Genomic DNA, 26,964 nt, shown 5'->3' with positions numbered 1-26,964 from the left:
GCAGCAGCTCGACACTATTGAAATATTGGTGCTTGGCACATACTGTGTTACTCAGCATCAATTGTGTTTTTCTTGATGCTCAACACCTGAAGATCACTTGGCACCAACTAAATTTTTTTAGATGCTTGACACCTAATCTTCACTCAGCACATGAAGATCACTCGGCACCAACTAAAAATTTGCTTGGCTTCAACTAACTTGCTCGACACCCACTTATGATCTTAGTTTAAGCTTTGATGTCAACCTTGTTAAAACTTCTTCCTCCAATGTTTCTAAGTGTGACCAACCTCTGTATCCTTGAGTATGTCATCAGTACATTACTTAACCATTGTCTTAACTGATCCTTTCACTTAATTACCACATCATAACTCAACCTTTCTCTTAAGTGCTTTTTTTACATCTTGTTGATCAAATCCTCTTCATCAATCAACTAAGTGATAGTACTTGGATCTTATTAGAAAATATCATCCCTACAAATAGTAGGTTTGACATTAATGACAAAACAATGATTGAAAACATTCTTTTACAACAATCTCCCTCTTTGATCTTCAACAATAATGAGCTTTTCAGTCAGATTTCCAACACATACATACATACATACATACATACATACATACATACATACATACATACATACATACATACATATATACATACATACATACATACATACATACATACATACATACATACATATATATATATATATATATATATATATATATATGACCCTTGATCACCTTCAGCTAATGCTCAACAAGCATGTGTTAATTCATTGGGACAAGGTTTAAAATCCACTTTCCATGTTATGTTTTATGAAGAACTATATGGGTGAGTTGGTTAAGGGTGAAATCAAAAGGTGGAAGGTTTGGAGTTCAAATCTCTTAAACATTTTAATTTATTTTATTCATTTTATTAATTTCCTCTTTAAATTTTAGTTATAAAATATTGCAATATAATTATGCAAGAAATCACATCTAACCACTAACATACACATGCACACATGTGTGTGTGTGTGTGTGTTTGTGTGTGTGACCCTTGATCATCTTCACCTAGTGCTCAACGAGCATGTGCAAATTCATTGTCATTCATCTTTTTCCACTTCTTCATTGAATTAGTTGATTCAATTTGACTTCTTGATAAGCTCGATCCAAAAGACTTTACCAATTCTTTGGTACTATTTGATGCCTCTTTAACCTAGTTATCACTTTTTTTTAATTATTGATTTTTGTTCATGCCTCCTTTTGGGTTGTTCCTCTATTAATTATCCATATTGTAGCATTGCATTCGAATATTAGGATGCCAAATTACTTAAACTAATAACCTAGTCTTTTGTCTCTCCATGTTTGGAAATGAAAATTTAGTTAGTGTTGGCATTTTTGTAAAATTTGACATAAGAATTTGGTCTTTTCCCTCTCATATTTTAGATCTCTTTTCTTATAAGGGCTTTGTGTACATGTATATTTTTATTAATTATAATCATTTTGTCACCTTTTATTAGTAAAGTCAATCAATCAATCAAATTATATGATAAAAGTGTTAAGATCGAACAATGATGGTGAGTATTGTTCTAAGGAGTTTGATGAATTTTGAAAGAATATAGATATAATTTTGAAAAAAAAATGCTCCACTAAAACATAAACTAAATTCATTAGTAGAAATAATGAACCATAACTTAAAGGAAAGAGCTAGGAGCATGTTAGGTGGTGCTAAGGTTGAAATAATCTTTTGTGCAAACATTATAAATACTACTTGTTATTTGATAAACAAATCTTCTTATTCATATCTTGTTTATAAAGCACCTTATAAAGTGTGGTTTGTAGAAAGCTTTCAATTTCACACTTAAAGGTCTTTGGCTATGAGGCTTTTATTCATATGCCTCATGAGAGGTGATCAAAATTTCAAAATTGTATCCCAAAGCATAAAAATGATGGTTGTTGGTTATAGTGAGAATGTAAAAGTATATAAACTTTGGAATCCCAGTAATCCATAAAATATTTTTTTTTTTGTAAGAGATGCATTTTTCAAGGATTTTAAAGCTTGCCTAAGTAATGTTCAATGAAAGAAGAAAGATAAGACAAAATTTACTTTGAAAAGAAGATAAATAAGTAATGAAGTGCACATGTCGAAGAACAATTAGATGGATCAAAATATGGAGACAAAGAATATGGTTCAATGAATTCATATGATGTATAGGATGAGCATATATGGGAAGAAGAATAACAAAAAAAACACTACTCCCACCTTCGATGGGTGTACAAGTAAACATGAACTAATTGATAGGTTATGCCAATCGTTGTTATCAGATTTCCATGATCCATTATAATTTATATAAAGTAACTTTTAGTTTAGCTTGTGTGTGAATTTTTAACATCAATCTAAATGGAAAAATGCTTCATGTGAAAAGGTATAATCCCATATGATATACATTATATATCTGTTTTGTGGAGAATTGGTGAAGAACCTAATATCTTTCAAGTTGGTTGTCTCTTAGGAGAAAAAGTGAGTATTGGATGCAAGCTATGCCAGAGGAGATGAGGACCTTAGATAGTTGTGACACATGGGATCTTGTACATTTTCTCAAAGGTAAGAATCTGGCTGATGTAAGTTGGCATTTTAAAATGCATTTCATATTGATGGTTGATTGGAGTGGTATAGGGTCATAATGGTTGTGAAAGGCTACTTCTGGATATAGGAAGTTGATTTTAGTCAATTCTTGTCTTGTATTTGTTAAGTTATTTGATTTTAAGTTCCTATTATTTATTATTGTTTCTTATGATATTAAAGCATACAAAATGGATGTTAAATTTTTTTCTTGCATGGTGATCCTAAAGAACACATTTATATGTGAAAATTTGACAATTTTGTGGTAAAAGGTAAAGAAAATTTGGTTTGTAGGTTAAAGAGATCTTTATATGGTCTAAAATAGTTGCCTAGAACATGATACTAAAAGTTTGATGCTTTTGCATTGAAGTTTGGCTAAGCTAGAACAAGAAGATCATTGTATTTATATCACGATTATTGAAGGTCATATAATAATAATTGTCTTGTATGTTGATGATATGTTGTTTATTGGTAACAACAAGGTGATGGTTAAAGAGATTAAAACCTAGTTTAAAGTGTATTTGATATAGAATATTTAACAAATAATGAATATATTCTTCAAATGGAGACTAATGAAGATTGGAGAAACCAAATACTTTGGAAAATTTAGAGTAAGTAAGTTGGTACCATTTTGTAGAGGTTTAATATGCATGATAGCAAGATAGTTAATATTCCATTTCCAATTATTTCTAAGTTTTTGATAAGATAAACAGGTTTTAAGGGATCCTGAAACCCATAAGTTTTACAAAAACAAGGCTAATAATAAGCAAAAGAAGCCCAGCCAAAACAGAGGTCCAATAGCTAAAATAAAAACTCGAAGGCCCAGCCCAAAACAAAGTCCCACAGAAAGGCCAGAAAAAAAACAAACTAAAACAGACAACAGAAAGCCTGTCCAAAAGCCAAAAGCTAGGAAGACAAAAAGACAAAAGACAAGAAAACTAGTCTTCAGTTATCTTCTCCATTTCTTGCATAGTCTGAGCTGCCTCGACTATCTTTTGTTGCTCCTTTTCCATTTGATCCTGGACCTTCTCCATGCCCTAATCCATATTAGTGAATGTACTGATTGTGGCCTTGTCATAATTCAGCCTGGCCTTATCCCTGTTCTGTCCTCCCTCCTCCACTAGCAAGCCCCTGTCCTTAAGTTTACCAGCAAGGGATTGGATGTTGTCATTCATCGAACTCAGGAGAGAAATCATTTGACTTGCCAGGTTGTGGTTGTAGTTTTCAAGATTTCTAAGTCTCCTTTCATTTAAGCTTTCTTTGTTATCCTGGTCCTCCTGTCTATCATTACCTGTCTTATTCTTAGTACTTTCTATCTGGGATACCCTTTCTCTAACTCCCTCCAGCTCATGGAAGAGCCATTTGATTGATCTAAAGTTGTCAATCATACTACTTCGGGCATTATTGAGAAGGTTCATTCCAATCTCCCTTGCGTTGTTTGAAATGGCCAGGATAGCAGGGTCTATGAGCTCATTAAGCCTAGGCTGCTCCAGGTTGTCCACCAGGATCTGAGGGTTCATAACTTCCCTATAAATCCCCATAGTAGCAGTTCTCACATTGAAATTTTTCCAGGCCTTTCTTCTATTTTTGACCTACACTTCCCCCTCATTCTCACCAGTGATGACATTGACTTTTTCCTTCGAAGGAGGCTGAGACTAGATAGGGGAGAGGGGAAGAGGAATGGCATTCATCCTCTGGTTTCTAGTCTCCTCAACTCTCCCTACCTCCCTCTTCCATTTTTTCCCAAGTTTCTCCTCTTCCAACTCCTCCTCCAACACTTTGTCAAAATCTTCCGTATCCATGTCCTCCTCCTCCTCAGCATAACCCTCTTTTTCTTGAGCATGGCCATGATCCCTAGGGCTTTTCCTGCTGGGAGTTCTAGCTGTGGATTGTTTCTTGTCTTGACCTTTTTTCTTCTTTCCTAAGGAAACATTTTCCTCCTCCCAGCTAATGCTCTCGATGTCATCAGAGTTAGAAGAAAAGCTAGAGCTTCCTTTGTCAACATCCTAAACTTGAGGAGGGTTATTGCATATAGACTGAGCTTTGAAATGCTCATGGATGAGGAGCAATAATCCCTCATGCAAAGCAGGGTTAGCTATGGCTTTCTTCTTGAAACTAGAGATTGCCTTGTTCATAGAAGTGAGAAGGTAAAAGGGAATGGAAATTCTACTCTTATGGTGAAAATGATTTTAAATCACAAAATGGTGAGTTCTAACCTGATCAGACCTAGGGTCCAGGGTAACATAATCAATGAGGGCATATAAAACATACCTCCAGAACTTCTTTATAGTCTCTGTCACATAGAAAGGCTCTTTCTTTTCTAGCTTGTTCATCTCTGCAAAAATTTTCACGAACTCCTTGACTGCATTGGACAAAAGTATCTTGTCCCTGTAGAATTTGAAACCCTCCATAGGGATACCAGTGACCTCCACAACCACCTCCTCTATGATTTGGAAAGAAACCCCGTTCACCTTGACCTTGCCATTATTCCATGAGTTCACCATGCTGTTGGTGACCTTAGGGTCAAAACCATGAAGTTTCTCGAAAAAATTTGCAACCCTGCCCTTTTCCAAAATTTTCCAGACTTTGCCCATATTCTTCCACTTCTCCACTTCACCCGCCGGCTCCTTTCTACTTCGTTCTCCAGTCATGACATCCATTTTTCTTCAACTATTCTCATGAGCCCCAATCACTGCAAATTTTTTCTAGCCAAGATTTTGGCTCTGTTTCTATTATTGGGTTCGTGATCATTCGCCACTTTGATACAATAGCAAGTGAAAATGATAACGATCCTCCAAACATGTCTAAATGACCGAAAAAATCCCTTGAGATTACGAAAACCAAGAAACTTATTATGGCTCATGCCATCATCCACTCTTTCTTTATTAAAAATGATAACAATTAGATTGACTCGTACTTCTGTGGATTTTCTCCAGCTCGACAAGTGACTTAGCCTCCATCAAAAAATCTTTTTCGAAATGCCAGATCATCTCTTTGTTTGCTCCCACCCCTTTGTTAGCGAACCAGTCAACAACTAGGTTTGCCTCTCTAAACGCATGAGTGATGTGGACCTTCTCAAAATTTGTGAGGGTGACGCGTGTCTCATAAATTATATTTGCAATCGACCACGAGGCGGGGGGGAGATTCCATTAATATTGTTAATTATGTTTTTGGAGTCCCCTTCAAGCCAAAGTTTGGAAACGCCAGCTTTACCACACTGCACGCGGCTTTGGCTTCGGCCAAATGGTTGGTTTGGGTTCCAAGTGGGAGAGCAAAGGCCGCAATCCGCTCCCAAAAATTGTTTCTTATAATTCCACCGCTTCCAGAGGGGCCAGGGTTACCCTTAGAAGTGCCATCGAAGTTGGCTTTTGACCATCCTTTCAGGGGTAGAATCCATCTGGCATCCTGTCTTTATCTTTAACCGTCTTCCTGTCCCCTATATCAACTTCCCCCTCCTTCATCACTTGAAGGTTTTCTTTTATGTTATTCAATATCTTCCTTCCCAGAATTATTGCCGGCTCCTCTCTGTCCCTGAAAATTTTGTTGTTCCTTTCCTTCCAGATGCTCCAGCAGAAGTGAGGCAAAAACCATGCATAATTATCCTGTTGGCCTACAATATTACAAAGGCTTTTCCAATGGCTGAAAAAGTTGATAAGGTTATCTGACCAGCACCAAAGAATCTCCATTTCCTAATTAAGAGAACTCCACACCTCCCTAGCAAAGTCACATTGAATGAAGATATGATTTCCCGACTCAGACTGGTTTTTACAAAGCGGGCATCTATTGGGCATAACATGGCCTCTCTTCATGAGATTATCTTGCGTTAGGATTTTTTTATGAAGGGCCAGCCAATAAAATATGTTGATCTTTGGAGTTAGGCTTGTGAGCCAGGCATCCACCCAAGGGGGTTTCTCCTTTAGACCCCAGAGAGAGTTGTAGCCAGAAGCAATAGAATAACATCCATTGGGATTATCCTGCCAGACCAGCTCATCCTTATTATTACTAGGGATCAAAGAATTAAGCATAATCATTATTGGTTTCAAATCCTCAAAAATGAGGGAAAGGTCTCTCCATTCCTGACCAACCCTATAATTGCTTACTTTAAACCCATATAGCTCCGTGCATTCTTGCACCCATCTCTCAAAAATTGGGTTGTTAGAAAGTGGGCCTTGACATAACCACCTGTCAGACCAAAACTGAATATCCTCCCCATTGCCTAGTTTCCAAGAGACCCTCGCTTTAGCCAGGTCCCTGGCCTTTAGGATACCATTCCAAATAGTCGACCCTTTAGGGATGTTCTCATTGAATAAAATAAAATGAAGAGAGGGTCTTCTGAGGTATTTATTTTCCAGAATGTCTCTCGATTCACCAGTGTTATTAAAGATTCACCAGATTTGTTTTGCAAGAAGCGCCTTATTGAGATGGGTAAGCTTTCTGATGCCCAGACCACCATACCTCTTGGGGAGGCAAACCTTCTCCCACGCAACAAGAGGGTACCTTTTCTTTCCTTCAAGTTTAGTCCATAGAAAGTCTCTTTGGATTTTCTCCATTTTCTTTGCAAATTTCACAGGAATTCCAAACAAGCTCAGAGCATAAATGGGAAGGTTCTGAAGAGTGGATTTGACCAGTACAAATTTCCCAGCTTGGTTGAGAGAGGCACCTTTCCATCCAACCATCTTCTTGTTGAATTTGTCCAGAATACCATTCCAAAAAGAGTCAGGGGGAGAGGAGCCCAAGATAGGATGAAGGGAGAGAGCCCACCCCACAACCAAGGATTCTAGCAATTTTCCTTTGTTTGACTTCAGGGGTGTTAACAAAGAAGGTCAAACTTTTGTTCCAGTTAATCAGCTATCTGGTCCCTCTAGAGTAAGTATCAAGAACCTCTTTCAAAGTCTTAGCTTCTTTCACAGAAGCTTCCCCCCCCATTATAGTGTTGTCCACAAATTGCTGGTGAGTGAAGGGGACATTTCTGGAAGAAGGCTTAATCCCTTTAAGACTTCCTTCAAACTTTTTATGTTCAATAAGCCTCTCAATGCATTCAGCTAAAATAATAAAGAGGATAGGAGAGAGGGGGTCTCCCTGCCTGAGACCTCTAGAAGGTTTAAAGGAATCAGAGGGGGCTCCATTTATCAGAATTGCAAGAGAGGAGGTAGACACCAATTGAGAAATGAGTTTACACACTTTATAGTCAAAACCAAAGGCCTGAAGGACCTTCCCTAGAAATGACCAGTCCACCCGATCATAGGCTTTTGAAAGATCCAGTTTGAGCAACATACCTTCCCGTTTGGAAGCTTCTAAAGAATGAATAACCTCATGAGCGATCAACACCGAGTCCAAGATTTGTCTCCCAAGAGCAAAGCCAGATTGTTGTTGCAATATGATCAGATGCAGGATTTTAAGCATTTTGGAAGTGAGAACTTTAGAGATGATCTTGTAGAAAGAGTTGCACAAACTGATAGGCCTGAACTCGTCGAAAGAGTCAGCCCCTGGGGATTTAGGGATAAGAACCAAGAAGGTAGAATTTATCTCCTTAAGAATACTTCTAGCTCTAAAGAACTCCTGAACTGCCTTAACCACATCGCCCATGACCACCGGCCAGTACATTTGGAAGAAAAAGGTGGGAAACCCATCCAGACCAGGTGATTTGTCACCAGGTAGGGAGAAAAGGGCCTCTCTAACTTCCAAAGCATTAGGAATAGCATAGAGAAGTTTATTTTGGTGGGGTTGAATAATATGAGGAATACAAGAGATGATATCCTCTTGGTCCACCTTGGAAAGCAGGGGGTCCTCGGAGAGAAGAGAAGAGAAGAAGGAGACCGCTTCAGCCGAGATATCTGGATCTTCAGACAACAACACCTACCCCTTCCTGATTCTAGAGATCCTATTGTTAGCCCTATGTTTTAGGGTGGAGAGATGAAAGAACTTCGTGTTTCGATCTCCATCCTTAAGCCATGTGATTCAATATTTTTTCCTCTAGAACTTTTCCTCCTTGTTGATGATGTTATGAAGATCTGACAGGATCAACAGCTCAGCCTCCCTGTTACTCTCATCATATCCTTCCTTTTGAATACTATCTTGGATAACAATTATTTCTAAGTTGATTTTATACAAATGCCCCAATTTAAATGATGATATTGAAGAGATGTCTATGGTTCCTCATGCTAGTGTTATTGGAAATTTAATGTATGTAATGACTTGACTACATATAGCCCAAGTAGAGGATATTCAAAACATGTTTACATCTAACCTTGATAGAGAGCATTAGACTTTTGTAAAAGGGTAATTTTGATATTTGTGAGGTACTTTAGGTTGTTTGATTTTGTCTTGGTACTAAAAAATGAAGAAGTCATTAGACATACACAATTTTTCAATTCTAATTAGGTAGGTAATTTAGATAGTTAAAGATTCATTAATGACTACATGTTTACTTTGATTGGAGACTTAGTGAGTTTGATGAGTAAACCATAACAAACTTTTACATTTTCGACCACTGAGGAAAAGTATATGGTTGGTACTCATGTCTTTAACAAAATAATGTGGTTAGAGAGACTTGGTTCATATACTGGTTTATAGTGGATGATGATGAGAATTGGATGTGATAGGCAAAGTGTCAAATGCTCGGCTAAAAATTCTATACATCTTGCATGTGCTGAATATATTAATGTTCAATATCACTTTGGGTGAGAAATGGTTGAGAATGGACAAGTCCCAATTGAAAAGATTGATAGTTTGGAGAATGTTACAGGTTCCCTCACAAAGCTAGTAATCCTAGAAAAGTTCTTGGTGTAAGAAGGTCATGACCCTTGATCACTATGCCTAATTTGTAATTTGTAATCCTATCAATATTGTTTACAATATATGTTGTCAATGGAAGAATGTTAAGATTATATTGTCATCAACCTTGTAAATTATTTTATTATTCTTCCTCTAATTTTCTTTGTAATTTACTCATTAATAATGAAAGTAGTTTACTAACTATGGTAAGAGATCTCATGTAATTACAAGATTATTTTTCCCTTTGAAATTTAAGAAAAGGAAAAAATACCTAACTAATCTTTCTAGAATATATTCTATTTTGGGTTGTTTGAACACACACAAGGTGTTGTAAGAGCATCTATGGATATTATGCCAAATGTCAGAAGATTCTATGACAAGTCTTTTCTTAGCCAACATGACCATTGATTACTTAAGCATTTTATATTTTAAAATATATTTTGATGCTATTATTAAATTAATTCATATATTAAATTTATAAAATATTAATAATATTGTTCATTAAATGTATAATATATTGTTATCATCTTTGCTAATTATTATTTTAATAAATAATAAACAATAATTTGTTATTATTCTATTTTTTTATTTCTTAATTGATTTATGATATGTTTTTAGTTAATTTATCTTATTTAGGGTTGTGTAATTAGGGTCCCAATTTATTCCTCAAGCAAAAATCACTTATACATAACTTTTCTCATAGAACCATCATACAAAGCATATAATTACATCTATAGATCTATGGAGTATACATCTTAGTGCATAAAAACACAAAGTAGATAGATGAATATGAATACAAGAAGTAAACACATGAGTGCATGAAAACATGAAGTAGACACATGAATGCATGAAAAAATGAAGTATACACATGAATGCATGAAGACACAAAGTATATATGATGTAGACACATCATACATGCATTCTTGATTAATGAATTACAAATTGTAATGAACTATGGTCAAGAAAATAGTTTACAAAATTCGCTTCTACAATAAAATCTTGCAACCACAAGTAATCATTTGTAATTATGTGTATATATAAGTTTCAAAGAAAATGTGAGTCATAATAATTTACTCCAAGCCAATCCCATACTAATCCCAAGAGCATAACTTTGGCCCCCTTGTCCTTTGTGGCAGGTGTTAAGAATCCACATGTAGTGCCCTACTTAGCTTGTTTTGCTTCCATATTTATTCATAATGCTTGTTTTTTTTTTCTCCTATTATTATTCTAGTCAAAAAGAAAACTTAGGTTGTGAATAGATTTCTTAGGTACCAAAATCAATGATTTCCCTCAAAGTTCACATGTCAAGTGTGCATCCAGAAGGTTTATAGATCATTGACCTCTACCCTATCTTGGAATAACCAATGGGTTCGATTTACACTAATCTCTCCCCACATATACATATGTTCTCTTTCCTCAGATTTAGTACCAATTGTAATGTTCCATAATTAGCCATTCATCTCATTGGATTTAAATTATACTTAACACTTATATCGAATTGTAATGTCCCCTAATTGTCTTTAAGACATTGCGACAATGATTTATTCCATTTTAATAGGATGTGCTCATTTTATAAGAATAAGAAAAATATACCTATACTCACACCAAAATAGAGATATTTCATCTATGATTTTTAAGTTTTTGCAAACCTTACTATTATTATTATTGAATTTATAAGGAAGAAACTTTAGATTTAATTAGGTTTCTTAGACACCAATCCTCAATAGGTGCTCTCTCAAAGTATAAAAATCCAAGCCCTTAAGACTTTCTTGGTATAATTCCTCAGGGCACTCAAGGTCATTGATCCACACCTTATTTTGAGAATGATTGATTGGTTGTAATTTACTGAAGACTCTCTTTGATTGCAACCTAGACTATTTTTCGTAAATACAAAAATGATAGTGTTATTGAAAATTAGTTATACATATTTTTTAATTTTAGTTCTAATAAAAAAATATTTTTAATGATTATTCATAATATTAGAATTTATTCTATTCCTACTAATGATTAGCACTATTCTATTAAATTCTAACATCAATGAATTTATAAAGTCATACCTTATTATTTGACCGCCACGTTGCTTACTAAAATAGTTTTGTATGGTAATTCTAAATAAGAATGGTCATTTCTTATGTAGGTAGACCGTATTCACTATTTATAGGTAGTTTTTTGCAAGCCCCTTATCCCCATGGCAATAAAGTTAGTTTTAATTTTCTTTGATTTCATTTCTTCTTCTACTTTTCTAATGATGATGCCCTTTGAAATGGAGAAAACTTTCTCCAAACCTTAATTGCTTTCATTATATGAATTGCTATCCTTTTAAAATTCTTAACCACCTTTTATAAATTTGTTAATTACAAATCATACATATTATTTGTTTCCTCGTTACTTCTCTAATGTATTTTAATGATGGTTGATATTGGTTACTTGTAAGCTACTCCTAATAGCTTTAATAGTTGTCACGTTTGTTAGGAATAAGGTGTCTCAACCTTGTATAATTCCTATTCTTATTATTTGTTTTGTAAAATGTATTTCTTGAAAATAATGTTGATGTGTCAACATCTTGAATTGTGTATTGTAACCTTGTTTTGAAGATAATACATTGTGCAAGTTCTAAAGGGGTGGGGTTTTTTTACCGAAAGGTTTTTCCCCACTGGCAAATCCTTGTGTTATGTGTTCCTCTCTCTATCTATTTTCTATATGCATGGTTGGCTGCAATATTGTTGTTTACATGATATTGAATCTGTAAGTGTAGAAGATTTTAATAGGATTTGTAACATACTTTCCTTATGAGATTAGTGTAGGAAGCTATTTCCGCACCTGAGTTTCCTTAAAAGTGGTATCAGAGCTTGATCAACTTTTGATCCTAGTTGTTGGGTAGGGTTATTTGAGCTAATATCAAGTTGAGTGGGAGTCTTGTGCAAAGCATCCTAAATCTTATTTGTAGATTGAGATGGCGAGTTCATCATATGGAAGAATGGAGGTGGAGAAATTTAATGGCACTAATTTCGAGTTGTGGAAACTCAAGATGGAAGACATGTTGGAAGATCGTGACCTATGGGAAGTGACTAAAAGTGTTATAAGACTAGAAACTATAGCTCAAGCAGATTGGGATATCAAAGACCATAAAGCTAAGGGTCTCATAAGACTCTATTTAATCGATGTAGTCCTTTTGAATGTTCTAGATGAGAAAACCACATATAGTTTGTGGGAGAGACTTGGGGCCGTGTATCAGGCCAAATCTTTGGTGAACAAGTTGTTCCTGAGGAAGAAGTTGTATTCTCTACGAATGGAGGAAGGTGGATCCTTAACAGATCATTTAAATGCATTTAATCTACTAGTTGCACAGTTGACATCAGCTGGTGTCAAGTTAGAGGAGGAGGATCGTTGCTACACACTTTTGTGTTCTTTATCGGATTCATGGGACCATCTTGTGATGGCTCTCGGAAGCACATTAGTCACCTTCAAAATGGATGATGTGGTGTCTTCACTGCTATCAGAGGAGATGCAAAGAAAGGCTTTTGTTTCAAAAAAAGAAGTCCTTGTTGTTCGTGGGAGATCCATGGAAAGAGGGAAGAAAAATGACAATAAGTCCGACAATAAGGGTAGATCCAAATCTCGTGGGAAGTCAAATACTTCCAATAAGTCCAAGGCAAAATGTTGGAATTGTAATAAGATTGGGCACTTCCATAAAGACTGTAAAGAGCCTAAGAAGAAGAAGAAAGCCTCAGATTCTGGTTTTGAAAAATCTCAAGAAGATGGCAATGCATTCACGTAGCTTTGGCAGCCCATGCATCTGATGATGTGTGGCTGGTTGACTCAAGTGCATCTTTTCACATGACCTCTCATCGAAAATGGTTCTCAAGATATGAAGAGTTCGATGGTGGAAAGGTGTACTTGGGTGATGATTCTCACCTAAAGATAGTTGGACGCGGAAGGGTCACTATCAAATTTCCTGATGGACGAGTAAAGGGAATCAATGGAGTTATGCACATTCCAATTTTGGCACGAAACCTACTATCTGTAAGTATGCTAAACGATGTAGGTGTGCAAGTTGTTTTTTCGAAAGAAGGATGCAAGATGATGAGAGGATCAATAGTGCTTGCAAGGGGTACTAGGAGAGGTACCTTATTTCAGCTAGATGCATGCATTCCTCTATGTAATAGTTCTTCATCCTCACCATCTGAACGAGCAGTGAAGAATACTATAGTTATTGGTTCTGATGGCAATGCAAACACTTTGGAAGGTAAGCTTCCTACAGAAAAGACAATGTTATGGCATTTGAGATTTGGTCACATTGGTGAAAAGGGTCTCAGAACCCTAAAAAATAAAAATCTCATTGAGGGGTTAAATGATTGCAATCTTGAGTTCGACTTTTGTGAACACTGTGTATATGGTAAACAAAATCGTGTTTAGTTTTACTCTAGTTCTCACAAATCTTCTGATGTTTTGGATCTTATTCATTCTGATGTATTTTGTCCTGTAAAAGTTCCTTCAATCTCCAAGTCTCTATTTTTTGTATCTTTCATAGATGATTACAGGAGAAGGACATGGATTTATTTCCTTAAAAGTAAGACACAAGTCTTTAGTCGATTCAAGGAATTTAAAGCCCTTGTAGAGAATCACACTAGTAAGAAGATTAAGTGTGTGAGAACTAACAATGGTGGTGAGTTTTGCTCAGCAGAGTTTGAATAGTTCTATAAAGAACAAGGAATCGAGAGGCATAAGACAACTCCATATACCCCACAGCAAAATGGAGTTGCAGAGAGAATGGATAGGACACTAATGGAGAAGGCTAGGAGTATGCTTAGTGGAGCTGGTTTAGAGCAAAGGTTAACAGATCTCCTACATTAGCCCTTGTTGGTAAGACACCCATGTAGGTGTGGTCTGGTAAGAAGCCTTCAATTAGACATCTTCATATTTTTGGTTGTGAAGCTTATGCACATGTTCCAATGGAGAAAAGATCTAAATTGGAAAACAAAGTTGTTAAATGTATTTTCATCGGGTACAGTGCTGGTGTGAAAGGATATAAGCTTTGGGATCCTATGACTAGTAAGGTATTGTATAGTAGAAATGTTATTTTCAGAGAACTAACATCTTCTCCTATTGTGCTACAACCAGATGAAAAAGAAAAGGAAAAAGATGTTGTTTAGTTGCCTCCTACCCCTGAGAAGACTTAACAGAGAGACCATGTTGGGTCTAATGATGAGGATAGCTCTTGTAGCTCTGATAGTTTAGAAGAAGAGGAAGAACAATCTCAACCTCATCCCTTGAGGAGATCCATGAGAGAAAGAAAGCAACCAAAAAGGTTTGGTTATTCTATGTTAGATTCCAGTTGTGCTTTTGCTTTGATTACTAACACTAATGAGCCTAGATCTCATGGCAGTGTTGAAAGGTACAAAGCTAGATTGGTTGCAAAGGGGTATTCATAGGTAGAGAGAATAGATTATGGTGAAATATTCTCTCCTATTGCAAAGTTGACATCCATTAGATTTCTGTTATCTCTTGCTGCATCATATGATTTAGAGATAGATTAGATGGATGTGAAGACAACTTTCCTTCATGGTGATTTGGAGGAAGAGATTTATATGTCACAGCCTGAGCACTACATTGTTAAAGGTAAAGAATCCTTAGTTTGTAGATTAAAGAAGTCTCTATATGGTTTGAAGCAATCTCCTAGGATGTGGTACCTTAAGTTTGATGCTTTTGTGTTGTCAATTGGATTTGTAAGATCGAAATCAGATCATTGTGTTTATTTCAGAATTGAAAATGATTGCCTTCTTATTGTTGCATTATATGTTGATGATATGTTGCTGTTTGGGATGGGTAAGGGTATGATTTATAATTTTAAATCTTAGTTGTTAGCACAATTTGAGATGAAAGATCTTGGTGTAGCTAGGTACATCTTGGGTATGGAAATCAGTAGAGACAGGTCTAACAAAAAACTTTGGTTGAGTCAGAGTAAGTATGTGAAGTCTGTGTTGGACAAGTTCAACATGGCAAATTGTAGACCACTATGTGTTCCTATTCCTATGGGAACAAAGTTATCTGTAGATGATTGTCCAAAATCTCCTAGTGAGGTGGAGGACATGAGTAGAGTACCTTATGCTAGTGTAGTTGGTAGTCTTATGTATGCTATGGTATGTACTAGACCAAACATTGCCCAAGCAGTGGGAGTCCTGAGTTGATTTATGGCTAGTCCTAGACGGATACATTAGGATGTAGTTAAGTGAGTATTTAGATATTTGAGGGGTACATCATATTACTCCATATGTTATCATGGTAACTCTTCTAGATCTCCGCATTCAGTTTGTATTCATGGGTTTGTGGATTCATATTGGGCAAGTGATATTGACCGTAGGAGATCCACCAGTGCTTATGTGTTCACTATGTTTGGTGGTGCCATTAGTTGGATGAGCAAGCGACAACCTGTGGTTTCTTTGTCCACTACAGAAGTTGAGTATATGGCTGCTACTCATGCTTGTAAGGAAGCCATTTGGCTTAAGAGATTGTGTTTTGATGTTGGTGTTGATGCAGAACATATTACTATTTGGTGTGACAATCAGAGTTCTATTTTCCTTGCAAAGAATCCAACTTTCCATGCCAGAACGAAGCACATTGATGTGCAGTATCACTTTGTGAGAGATATGGTGGAAGATGGAAAGGTAAATTTGGGAAAGGTAGATACTATGAAGAATGTTGCAGATGCATTAACGAAACCAATGGGCATTGAGAAGTTTAGATGTTGTTCGAAGTCTATAGGCCTTTCGGCCTATAGCGGTTAGTTCCTGTTATGTTCTTGTTGCTCTTACAAGGTGTTCGACAAGTGGGAGAATGTTAGGAATAAGGTGTCTCAACCTTGTATAATTCCTATTCTTATTATTTGTTTTGTAAAATTTATTTCTTGCAAATAATGTTGATGTGTCGACATCTTGAATTGTGTGTAAGGAGATCATGACTAAAACAGTTATGACGGATTCCTATGACATGTAAGAGCTATGTTAGGAAGATTCAATGATAGGTGAAGACATGTGGCAACTAAGATATTTGAGTACTGTACACTCTACCCCACTAGTAAAATCCTAATACAGTTTACCTTTGGGAGTAGCCCTAAAGTGAAGCACATGTTATAACCATTTTTAGGGTTGCGAAGAGATGCGATGCAAAAAGGGTGTATTGTTGGTACTGCGAGTAGCTACTGGAGTCTTCTGGTGTTGATGTTGAACTTGTGTTGCAAGTGTATTGTAACCTTGTGTTGAAGATAATACATTTTGCAGGATCTGAAGGGGTGGGGTTTTTTTACCGAAAGGTTTTTCCCCACCAGAAAATCCTTTTGTTATGTGTTCCTTTCTCTGTCTATTTTTTGTATGCATGGTTGGCTGCAATATTGTTGTTTACATGATATTGAATCTGTAAGTGTAGAAGATTTTAATAGGATTTGAAACATACTTTCCTTATGAAATTAGTGTAGGAAGCTATTTTTGCACTTGAGTTTCCTTACAACGTTAGAAGTTATTCTCATAGTAAGATAAGGTAGATGCCTTCCTGTTCAATATGTCATATTATTAATCATACAAGAGAATTTTATAATTTATGAAAATGAAAATTCATGCCATCATTAGGTATTGATTCCATTGATAATATTCTAGTTAAGACATTTCTAAGAATTAATAAAGGTTCTTAATAATTCGATATTGTTTCTTTATGGTTGTTAGGTGATGTGACTTTTCATTAATTAGTTTATAATTATAGCCAATACAACTTATCTTAATATTTTTTGTTGATTTCCATGATTATGATTTACATAATTTTATATCATCATTCTTACATACATATACCTTTTACCACTTATCAATTATACAAGTCACCTCTTAATAAACTTTTCTTTCTTGATGTTGTTATCTAGTCATCAACATTTAATACATACGATCAACATTGATTATTTCATCCATTAATAATTAAATGACCATGGTGCCTTAAAATGTTGAATAAATTTTTTTCATTTTCTAATTTTATATTTCCTATTTGTATCCTTTACCAATCATATATCTTCTATATGACTTCATTGTCCACACACACACACACACACACACACACATATTCTCTTATGCATTTTATGAATTCCCCTTTTATATTGTTTTTTATTAGGTTTGGAGAGATATTTTACTACTGGAGATAAATTTTACTAATAGTGTAGAGTGTCATATCATTTGATTGATGAAGAGGATTTTAAAAGAAGAGATCATGTCATGACATAGTGAAAGGTTGAGTTCAGACATGTTAAGTATCATGGAAATACAATGGGTGCTTGAATAGTCAATCCTTGAAAAGATAATGTGTTGTTCAATCAAGACATGATGTGTATAAGATAGTTGGATAAAGTTAAGAGTTGAAATAAGTCAAAATAATAAGCTTGACTGAGTATCAGTATTGCACACGGGTCAATGAAGGAGCTGAAGCAAAAGATTAGGGAGCTTAAGTAGAAGTCAAGTGAAATAGTTCAAGACGAGTGTTAGTTATTTCCAATAAAATGTATGAAGTGTAATTGCAACTAAGCGTAGTAATGACCAATCAAGTATGCTGATTCCAAGTAAGAAAGTATAGTGTGTGCCGAGTTACATGGTAATGACCAAGTTGAAGATCACAGTGATTGTTGAGTGACAAAAAAATTTATAGTTTGAGAAAGATTTAATTTTGAGGTTAACACAGTAAGAATTTTGAATTATCCAAAGTCCATGGAATATAAGGATTGATGAGTTGGCATATTTAATGCATGAGGAAGCTTGTTATGTGATCAAAAGATTTGATCAGAAGTTTCTAGAAGAAGAAGGAGAATAAAAAGATGGAAGGATTTGATGAATCTATTCTAACCCTAAGATCAACAATGATGTTTAAGTGATAAATGATTGAAATTACCTATTTAAGGAGGCATAATGAATGAATTTTAAGTTGGTTTGTTGTTGATTGATGATCTTAAGGAGAATTTATGAAGAGGAGAACAATGTAGGTGAAGTGTGAAGAGTGATTTCTTGAGAAGATACCAAGAAGACCAAATATGGAGATGTAAATGGACTCTAGGCAATGAACCAACAAATGAGTGAATGGAGATTTGAATTTACAAAGTGAGTTGTACTTTATAGATCAAACCTTTTGTTAGATTCTAACCATTGTATGGGTCCAAAATTCTTTAATCAAGGTTGACCTAATAGTCATTTTTTAAAACCTTTGATCAAGGTGGCATTCAAATGGAATGTTCTAAAGCCCTATAACAAGGCCACTCCTAACAGGGTGATTAAAGCCTTTAATAGGGTCACATTTAATAGTGTGTTGTATAACCTTTAACAAGGTTGGATCCTAATGGAGCTCACTTCAAAGGAGTGAAAAATTGGTAGCATGTTACTTGGTGGTTTTTCTCAAATTTGGTTTCCATGTTAAATCCCAGTGTCAAAGTGCCATTATCACGTGTGGATGTCATTATTTTGCATGCTATATTTTACACTAGTTTAGATACTGCAGATGACACATATAGAGACATAGAGTTAAGATATTGCTTGAAATGTAAAATTTTTGATGATATGCTATGGAGACCAAGTGGGTATCTAATTTTTTTTAAGTTGTTTGAAGCATTTAAAAGTTGAATAAGCACATATGGACACGAGGATAACTGATTCCTCCCCCCTCCAACACCCCCACCCCCCCCCCCCCCCCCCCCCCACAGTTATTCTAAATCATTATAACAATTAGCATCAGAGCTCTGGTGCTTGTCAGGAAAGTTTGAATGGACTCATGTCAAAGATCAAGATGTACAAGAGAGAGATACCTAAGATGAACAAGGAAAACTTACCACCAAGAAAAAGGCTAATGAGATTGCACCTATATGGAATTAGAGATTCCACATCTTACTCCTTTGACAATGAATACATTAAGGTTCCTATACCTATGACAATTGAAAAAATAAAAGAGAAGTAGCATCACAACCAAATGATGATTGAATTTTTAACATCCCTCAATTACACAAAATTTTATGATGTGAAGGAATGCATTACTACTAAGAAAATGTGGGACAAGTTGGCAAAAATCCATGGTGGAGAAAAGAATGTGTTGAGAGCTAAGATAGAAAGCTTGAGAGAAAAATTTGATGACATGAGGATGTTGGAAGGTCAGAATATTGCACAATATTGTAGCGAAATCAAAGAAGTCATGAATTCTATTAGACGATTTGAAGGACATATAATTGACAAGACTGTGATAAGTAAGGTATTGAGGACTTTACTTTCTATCTATGTGATTAGAGTATCTTCTATTCAATAATTGAGATGTACACCTAATAATAATGATCTATCCTTGGATAGTTTGATTGGTAGACTTAATGCATTTGAATTATCAAATTTTGATAATTACACTCCTTTTAGAATTGAATCTTCATTTAAAGCCCAACTAACCCTCGATGAATCTAAGAAAAGAAGAAAAATAAGTATGTAGCAAGTGATAATGGATTAGATGATGACCTTGATGAAATTATAGCATTGTTGGAAAGAAGACTTCCTAGAGGAAAAGGAAAATATAAAGCTAAACTTCCTATTATATGTTTTACATGTAACAAAGTTGGTCATATTGCAGCTAGATGTCTAGATAGAGATGACAAAGATAAGAGGAAATATTTCAAGTAAAAAGGAAGGAGAGATGACATGGGAAAAAAAGACAATAAGGACTACAGTAAAAAAAGGTAAGAAATCTTGTTATATTGCTGAAGAGGACTAGTAGTAATTCTGATGATCACAATGAAGAAGTTATGTATGTTGCAATGAAAGATGATTATGATGAAGATGAGAAAATTAGATTGATGTCACATGTGACTAAGAATGATAGATGGATAACTAATAGTGGTTTATCACATCACATGACTAGTGATACAAGTAAGTGTAATAAGCTAGAACATTATAATGGAAGTAGTGTTAAGTTTGGTAATGATGCACCATATTATGTAAAAGGTAAAGGATCAATTAGACTGAATGAAAAGATAAAGTGTGACAATCCACATTGGGTTGATGGTTTGAAATATAACTTGTTGAGTGTAGCACAATTGATAAGTTTAGGTTATAGAATTGATTTCCATAACAAGAAGGAAAAGATCTATGATGCCACTGGTGACCTAGTTGGAAGTGGAGAGTTAAAAAGAGGTAAATTGTTCTATCTAGACCTATATGAAGATACTTGTCTATTTGCATAGTGTGAAGATCTTTGGTTATGGAACGAGAGGCTCTGTCATGTGAACTTTGATAACTTGGTAAGCATTAGTAAATTGAAAAGAGTTATAGGTTACCAAGGCTAAGAAAGCCTGATAAAGTGATGTGCAAACAATGTCAAATGGGTAAAATGCCAAATTCTAGTTTCAAGAGCAAGACCTATTCTTTTGATGATATTTTGGGGTTGGTTCATATTGATTTGTGTGGTCCTCTTGGAATATAGAGCTATTATGGTGATAAATACTTTTTCTTGTTTGTTGATACTTTTTTAGAATGATGACTGTGATGTTTCTTAAGGAAAAATATGATGCATTTCAAATGTTTAAGTGGTATCTTGTTATAGTTGAGAAGGAAATAGTTAAGAGTCTGAAATGTTTGAGATCAGACATAGGTGGTGAATTCATCTTAGATGAGTTCAACATATTTTTCAATGACAAAGGAATCAAGAGGTAAATGAGTGCACCAAGGACACCACCACTAAATGGTATAGTAGAGAGAAGGAATATATCAATTATGGATTGTGCAAGAACACTAATGATGGAGAAGGATGTTTTACATAAGTACTGGAGATAGGTAGTTAGCACTATAGTTTACACTCTGAACTAAGTTCAAGTGAAAAAAGAACAAACAAAACACCTTTTGAAATCTGGTATCCTAAGATTAACTTAGGGGCTACAACAAGAAGCAAAGGTCCTAGTGGTAGTGGTACTGCAAAGTTTCAAAGGAAGCCAATATATCTAGAAAAGATAAAGAAGATTTATATTATTGGTATCCCTAGCTATCCAAATCCCATGTCAAATGATATAAGAGACAACATTACTAAATTTACTAGAAACAATGCTATAATTGGGGAGCAACATATTAGAAGCTTTAGTGATAGACTAAATGATTATGAAGTTGAACATGAAGATGTTGTCATGAAATTACTTTTTCACTCTCCTACTAAAGATGCTAGAGATTGGTTCAGAAGAATCCCTGATGATAGCATTTATTCTTCCTATGAATTTGAAAAATATTTCAAGAAACAATATGGTGACAATACCAATGTTGGTTTTATGTTGAATGAGTTTAATAATATCAAGAAAAACCAAAATGAATCTACATTTGGTTTTAATGTAATATTTCAGAAGGGTATGTACAAATTGTTCTGAGTGATGAGGTTAGATGAGAATGTGTGTCTCACAACCTATTTCAATGAATATGACAATAATATGGCATATATCCTGAGAGATAAAAATCCTAAAATCCTAAGAGATGCATTCAAGATTGGAGTAAACACAAAGAATAATAGAAGAGCATCAAGGAAGTTAGGAAGAAGGGATGATCCTAATCTTTTTGGTTGAAGAAGTAAAAAAATAAAAAATTCCAAGCCAGTGGAAAGAAAAATGCTCAAGGAAGATAAAATAGATAATGTTATTATCATGTTAAAAGACATGAAGCCTACCATGGGTAATACTAATAAAGGGGTTGCAAATGACAGACCACAGTTTGGAAGAACTACCCCCATAATACCCAATGGAAGGATGGAAAGCCTATTGCCAATACTGCTAAGGGTAATAATGAGAAAGTTACCCTAGATCTATTGTAGAGGAATGATGTAAATATCATAGAAGACACCCCTTGGTGTATGGCTTGTCAATTACCACATCTTCCAGAATATTGTTTAGTTTCCCAGTTAATTGATGCATCACAAGAGCCCAAATCAAAAAAAGTTGTTGATGAAGAGAACCCAGATAATGTAGCCTATAATTTTTTTAGTTCTTATTATGAACATGAGGAGGAATCTAATCAAGATTAATGAGATTTAGATGTAAATAATCAGAGAAATTATTAAGTTTTCCATCGACAAGTATTTTCTGACAGTGGTGAAGAAAAAGATGATAAAACATGTAATATGGTGTCTGATATGGGACATATAAATATGAGGAAACCATCAAATGAAGAAATTAATATGATAATAGTATACATGTTGGCTCAGTTACATAGCTTTTACAACTTGAGAAATAGAGTTGTAAATGGTGGATCTGGGATATTCATCAAGGACATAACAAATAAGATTCTTGATACAAACAAAGACAAGGACCCATTGTTGACAAAGGTAAAAGATGGGAACATAAAAAGGTCATAGTACCTCAAAATTATGAGAGTAGAAAAGAAACTATAGAAGTAAAGATACTTTAGGTGAAAGCTAACACACAAAGTGAGAGCATTGTGGCTCAACCCCAAGGAGGAAAAAAGTATGCTTGTTGAAATTCCTTCTTATGTTGTTGTAGATATGTCATATTTACTTTCACATATCACTTTGAAAGTCCATATGTTTGAGATGTTTGAAGTAGAAGAACACAAAAATAAAGCCTTAGCATGGTTAGGTGTTATTCGAAAGGTTGATGCCATTGAGGAGAAAAAGATTTTAGGAAGCAAGAAAGAAGTGTTATATAAGGCCAAGGAAGATGGAGTAGTGTCTTAGATTCCCCCAATGTAATTAGATAATTTTGTTGCTTCTTACATTGAAAAAATTGGCCCATTTTTTCCAAGCCTCATTATTAATGGGAAAGTAGTGAAGAATTGTATGATCAATTTAAGAGCTTCAAACACTATCATGCCTTTCAAAATAATGGAGTATTTGGGTTTTAAAAGTTGACACAAAACAAGGAAGGTGTTGTTCCATTGATTCTAGGGAAGTTCCTATCATAGGGACTATTAGTGCATTACCCTATAAGATATAAGTCTCCTATCTAGATAGTGACCTCCTCAATATGGGATGTTGTCTAGAAAGTGGAGTGCTATAATGGGAGGTAGCTTAAAATGTGATTTATCATTTGCTATGTTTGACATAGGTGAGTATGTTGTAAAGGTAAATAGGGAACCAAGAGTCACACACATGATTAAGGAGAACATATACAATGATGTAAAATGATTTCTAGATAAATATATAAGTTATTTAAGAGAAAAGGTCATTGTCTTGGAAAAAGAATGACTACCTACACCAATAGTACATGAAGAAAAAAATAGTTTTGAAAAGGGAGATCTATGGATTATGCATTTTGATGGTACAAATTCTAAAGGAGCTAGTGCTGGAATAATGCTTATTTCATCATAAAAGAAGACTTCCATTTTTTTTTCACTCTTGATTTTACATGTACAAATAATATTGCAGAATATGAAGCATTCCTCTTAGGTTTGAGATTAGCTTCAAAACATGGTATCAAATGTTTGTATGTAATTAGTGATTCTGAATTAGTGGTATCACAAGTTAGGATGTCATATGCTTCAAAGATTAAGATGTTGAAATAGTACACTAATACAAAAACAATAATATGTGACTAAAAAAACTACTAGAAAATGTATATATGTGACTAAACTTGGTCAAGTGACTAATAATAGTTAATATCCAGTCATTTATAACACTACTAAATTTACTACTAAATGATTTTAGTAAGTAATTTTGATCATTAATGTAGTCACATATTTTGTAGTGTATTTTATCATATATTTAGTCATATATTTGATAGGTGATTTAGTCACATATTTAGTAGCATATTTAGTCACATATTTGGTAATGTATTTTGCCATAATAGGGCACGATGGAAATGAACCACCATCCTTATGCTTATAAAGAAGGTTCTCTTCCATTGAGCTAACACTCTTTAACGAATACATAATAAATTATTATTTGTTTCTTTTCATTAATACTATCATTGATTTTACTTTATATAATATCAAACCCTTTCTATTGTACCTAAATTGTGTCACTGTTTTCTTTAAAGCGAGCATCACATAGAAAATCTCTATATGATGAGACTTTTCAAGCATCCCAACATTGTACAACTATTGTAAGTCATGGAATAAAATATCAAAATCTATTTTGTTATGGAATGTGTTGGAGGAGGAGAAATCTTCTAAAAATTTCTCAAAGGAAAGCTAAAGGAGGATTTGGCAAGGAAGTACTTCTAATAACTTATCAATGTAATGGAATTCTATCATGGTAGGGGAGTTTATTATAGAGATTTGAAACTACAAAATTTGATTCTAGATGAGAACAACAATATGAATGATTTAAACTTTGGATTAAGTGCAGTGACTCAATAACTCAAGAAAGATGGTCTAATATTGCATAAAACTTTTTGTACTCCTGCATATGTTTAACTTGACATGATTAGAAGAAAATGCTATGATGGTGCCAAGGCAGATGTATGGTCATACAAAGCTATTTTACTTGTTTTGATGACTAGTTATCTAACTTTTTATAATCCCAATCTGATGGTCATGTACAATAAAATATGAAAGGGAGAATTTAAATGTCCATTTTGGTTTTCATATATATGACGTTAGAAGGTTAATGTCACATTATTAGATCCCCATCCTAAAATATAGATCATTATTCCCCATTCGGTAGAAATTCAATGGTTTTAAAATAATTTCAAGCATGTGCATTTTGAGAAGTATTTCCTCAAATCAAATTTCTTTTCAAATTGAAGAAGAAGCAAAAACTATTTTTTTTATTTTCACCTTGAAATAATCAAGATCTTATTCAGAGGTTACCTCTTTTTATGTTGTCCAAAAGTTGAAGTGAAACCATAAGAGATATGCCTAGATTACCTCCATTTCTAGCTTGAGCAAGTCTATTTGTTTGTAACAATCAAATTGATTGTTATGTGATAAATAATATACCAAAACACACAACCTTATAAAATTTAAACTTCAAGCACATAACCTCATTAAATTTACAAGACAAAACATGCCCACTAATAGAAATGAATAATTTAGGTTCACCCACTTACAAATTAAATGTGTAGTGATAAACACATGATAGAAACCAATGGGTCATGCACACCTACTTAAAAAATTCAAAGGCTTAGAGTCATTAAACTTGTAACAATATATAATAGGAGTATCATATCTTAAACAAAATTTCAATTCCTTGTTTACTCATAAAACTCAAATAAATTACATTGTATATTGCATATAGAAACTTGTATGAATTGCGCACATTATCATCAACATCTCCAAATTGTACAAGCGAAATCAAATAACATCTTTCCTTCATGCCAACTTGTCCCAAGTTAATAATGACATGAGAGTGATTCCATGCAAGGATACAAGAAACACCATTACAATTTATTTTTTAAATAGAAAAGCTTAATGCTAGAGACATATAAATACTAGATTAGAAGTCTCACCATTTCAACAAAGAACACCCATGATTCATCCTATAATCAACAAAAACCTCATGTTCATTTGCACTAAAAATGATGATGAATCAAGGGTCATGAATTTGAAAGAAAAGAATTATTGACTATGAAAAAATTCTTTGACAATATCCATACAAGATGGAAAATAATCACATCTTTAAAAGAGATTACGATAATAAAAAAATGGGCCATAATTCTAATCCGTATTACTGCACACTTATAATTAACACATATTTAAGTCACTCAAAACCATTTCAACCTAAGGGAATGGAGAATTTTTTATTTATCATACAAATTCAAAGTCATTTGAAAACTAAAGATCCTGTTGAAATAAAATCAATACCTTTGCAAGACCCTCTTTTGATCTTTATCATAGGGATCTATCTTTTTTGCAACATTACGATGTCCTGCAAGTATTTCATGTAGAGTAATATAGAAAAACTAAAAATATAAATATAAGTCTCCAAATATAGAGAGATATTTCATGGGATTGTGGGAGTTTCTTTCTCATAAGCATTTATAGAAGGGTTGATAAACTTTTTTGACCCACATAACATGTATATCAAGAAATCAACAATGCAATATTTGATACATAAGTATTAATGAATATATCACTTCATCAAATTATGATAACATTTTGTATTTAATTACTACATACATTATACCTCTGCATTGCACAATGTATAAACCAAAGCATCCTCTTCTATCACATGTTGAACACCTTAATTTTGGCACTTATCATCTCAAAAAAGCCACCCACAAAGAAAACATCCAACAACACTGACAAAAAAAACTTTAGAATTCTTCTTCCCATCATCTCCAACACCTTCCAACTTCATATTTCTAGCTTTTGGGGTAGACACTTTAGCCTATTTGTGCAAATTGTTTCAAAATAATAATAGTTGATTTACATATAAGTTATTATGCTTCCAAAATGGCAGCTTAATACCTAATTTATTTGTGTTTTGGGAATTTTGGGAGAAAAGGGAAAATATAGAATTAGGAAACCTATTTGGTGACTAGGTCTAGTTGAGGGATTGGATTGGGGTTTGCATATCATATAGAGCAAGGAGACCATGGAGTGGTCCAAGGAAAGAAGTATACTTCAAGGTAACAAACAAGTTGAATTTCAATGTTTTGAGACCAAT

The sequence above is a fragment of the Cupressus sempervirens genome, chromosome 7, assembly GCF_028749045.1.
Source record: "Cupressus sempervirens isolate cs-2001-9-10 chromosome 7, ASM2874904v1, whole genome shotgun sequence".
NCBI classification, from domain to species: domain Eukaryota; kingdom Viridiplantae; phylum Streptophyta; class Pinopsida; order Cupressales; family Cupressaceae; genus Cupressus; species Cupressus sempervirens.
This window is presented reverse-complemented; position numbering follows the sequence as displayed.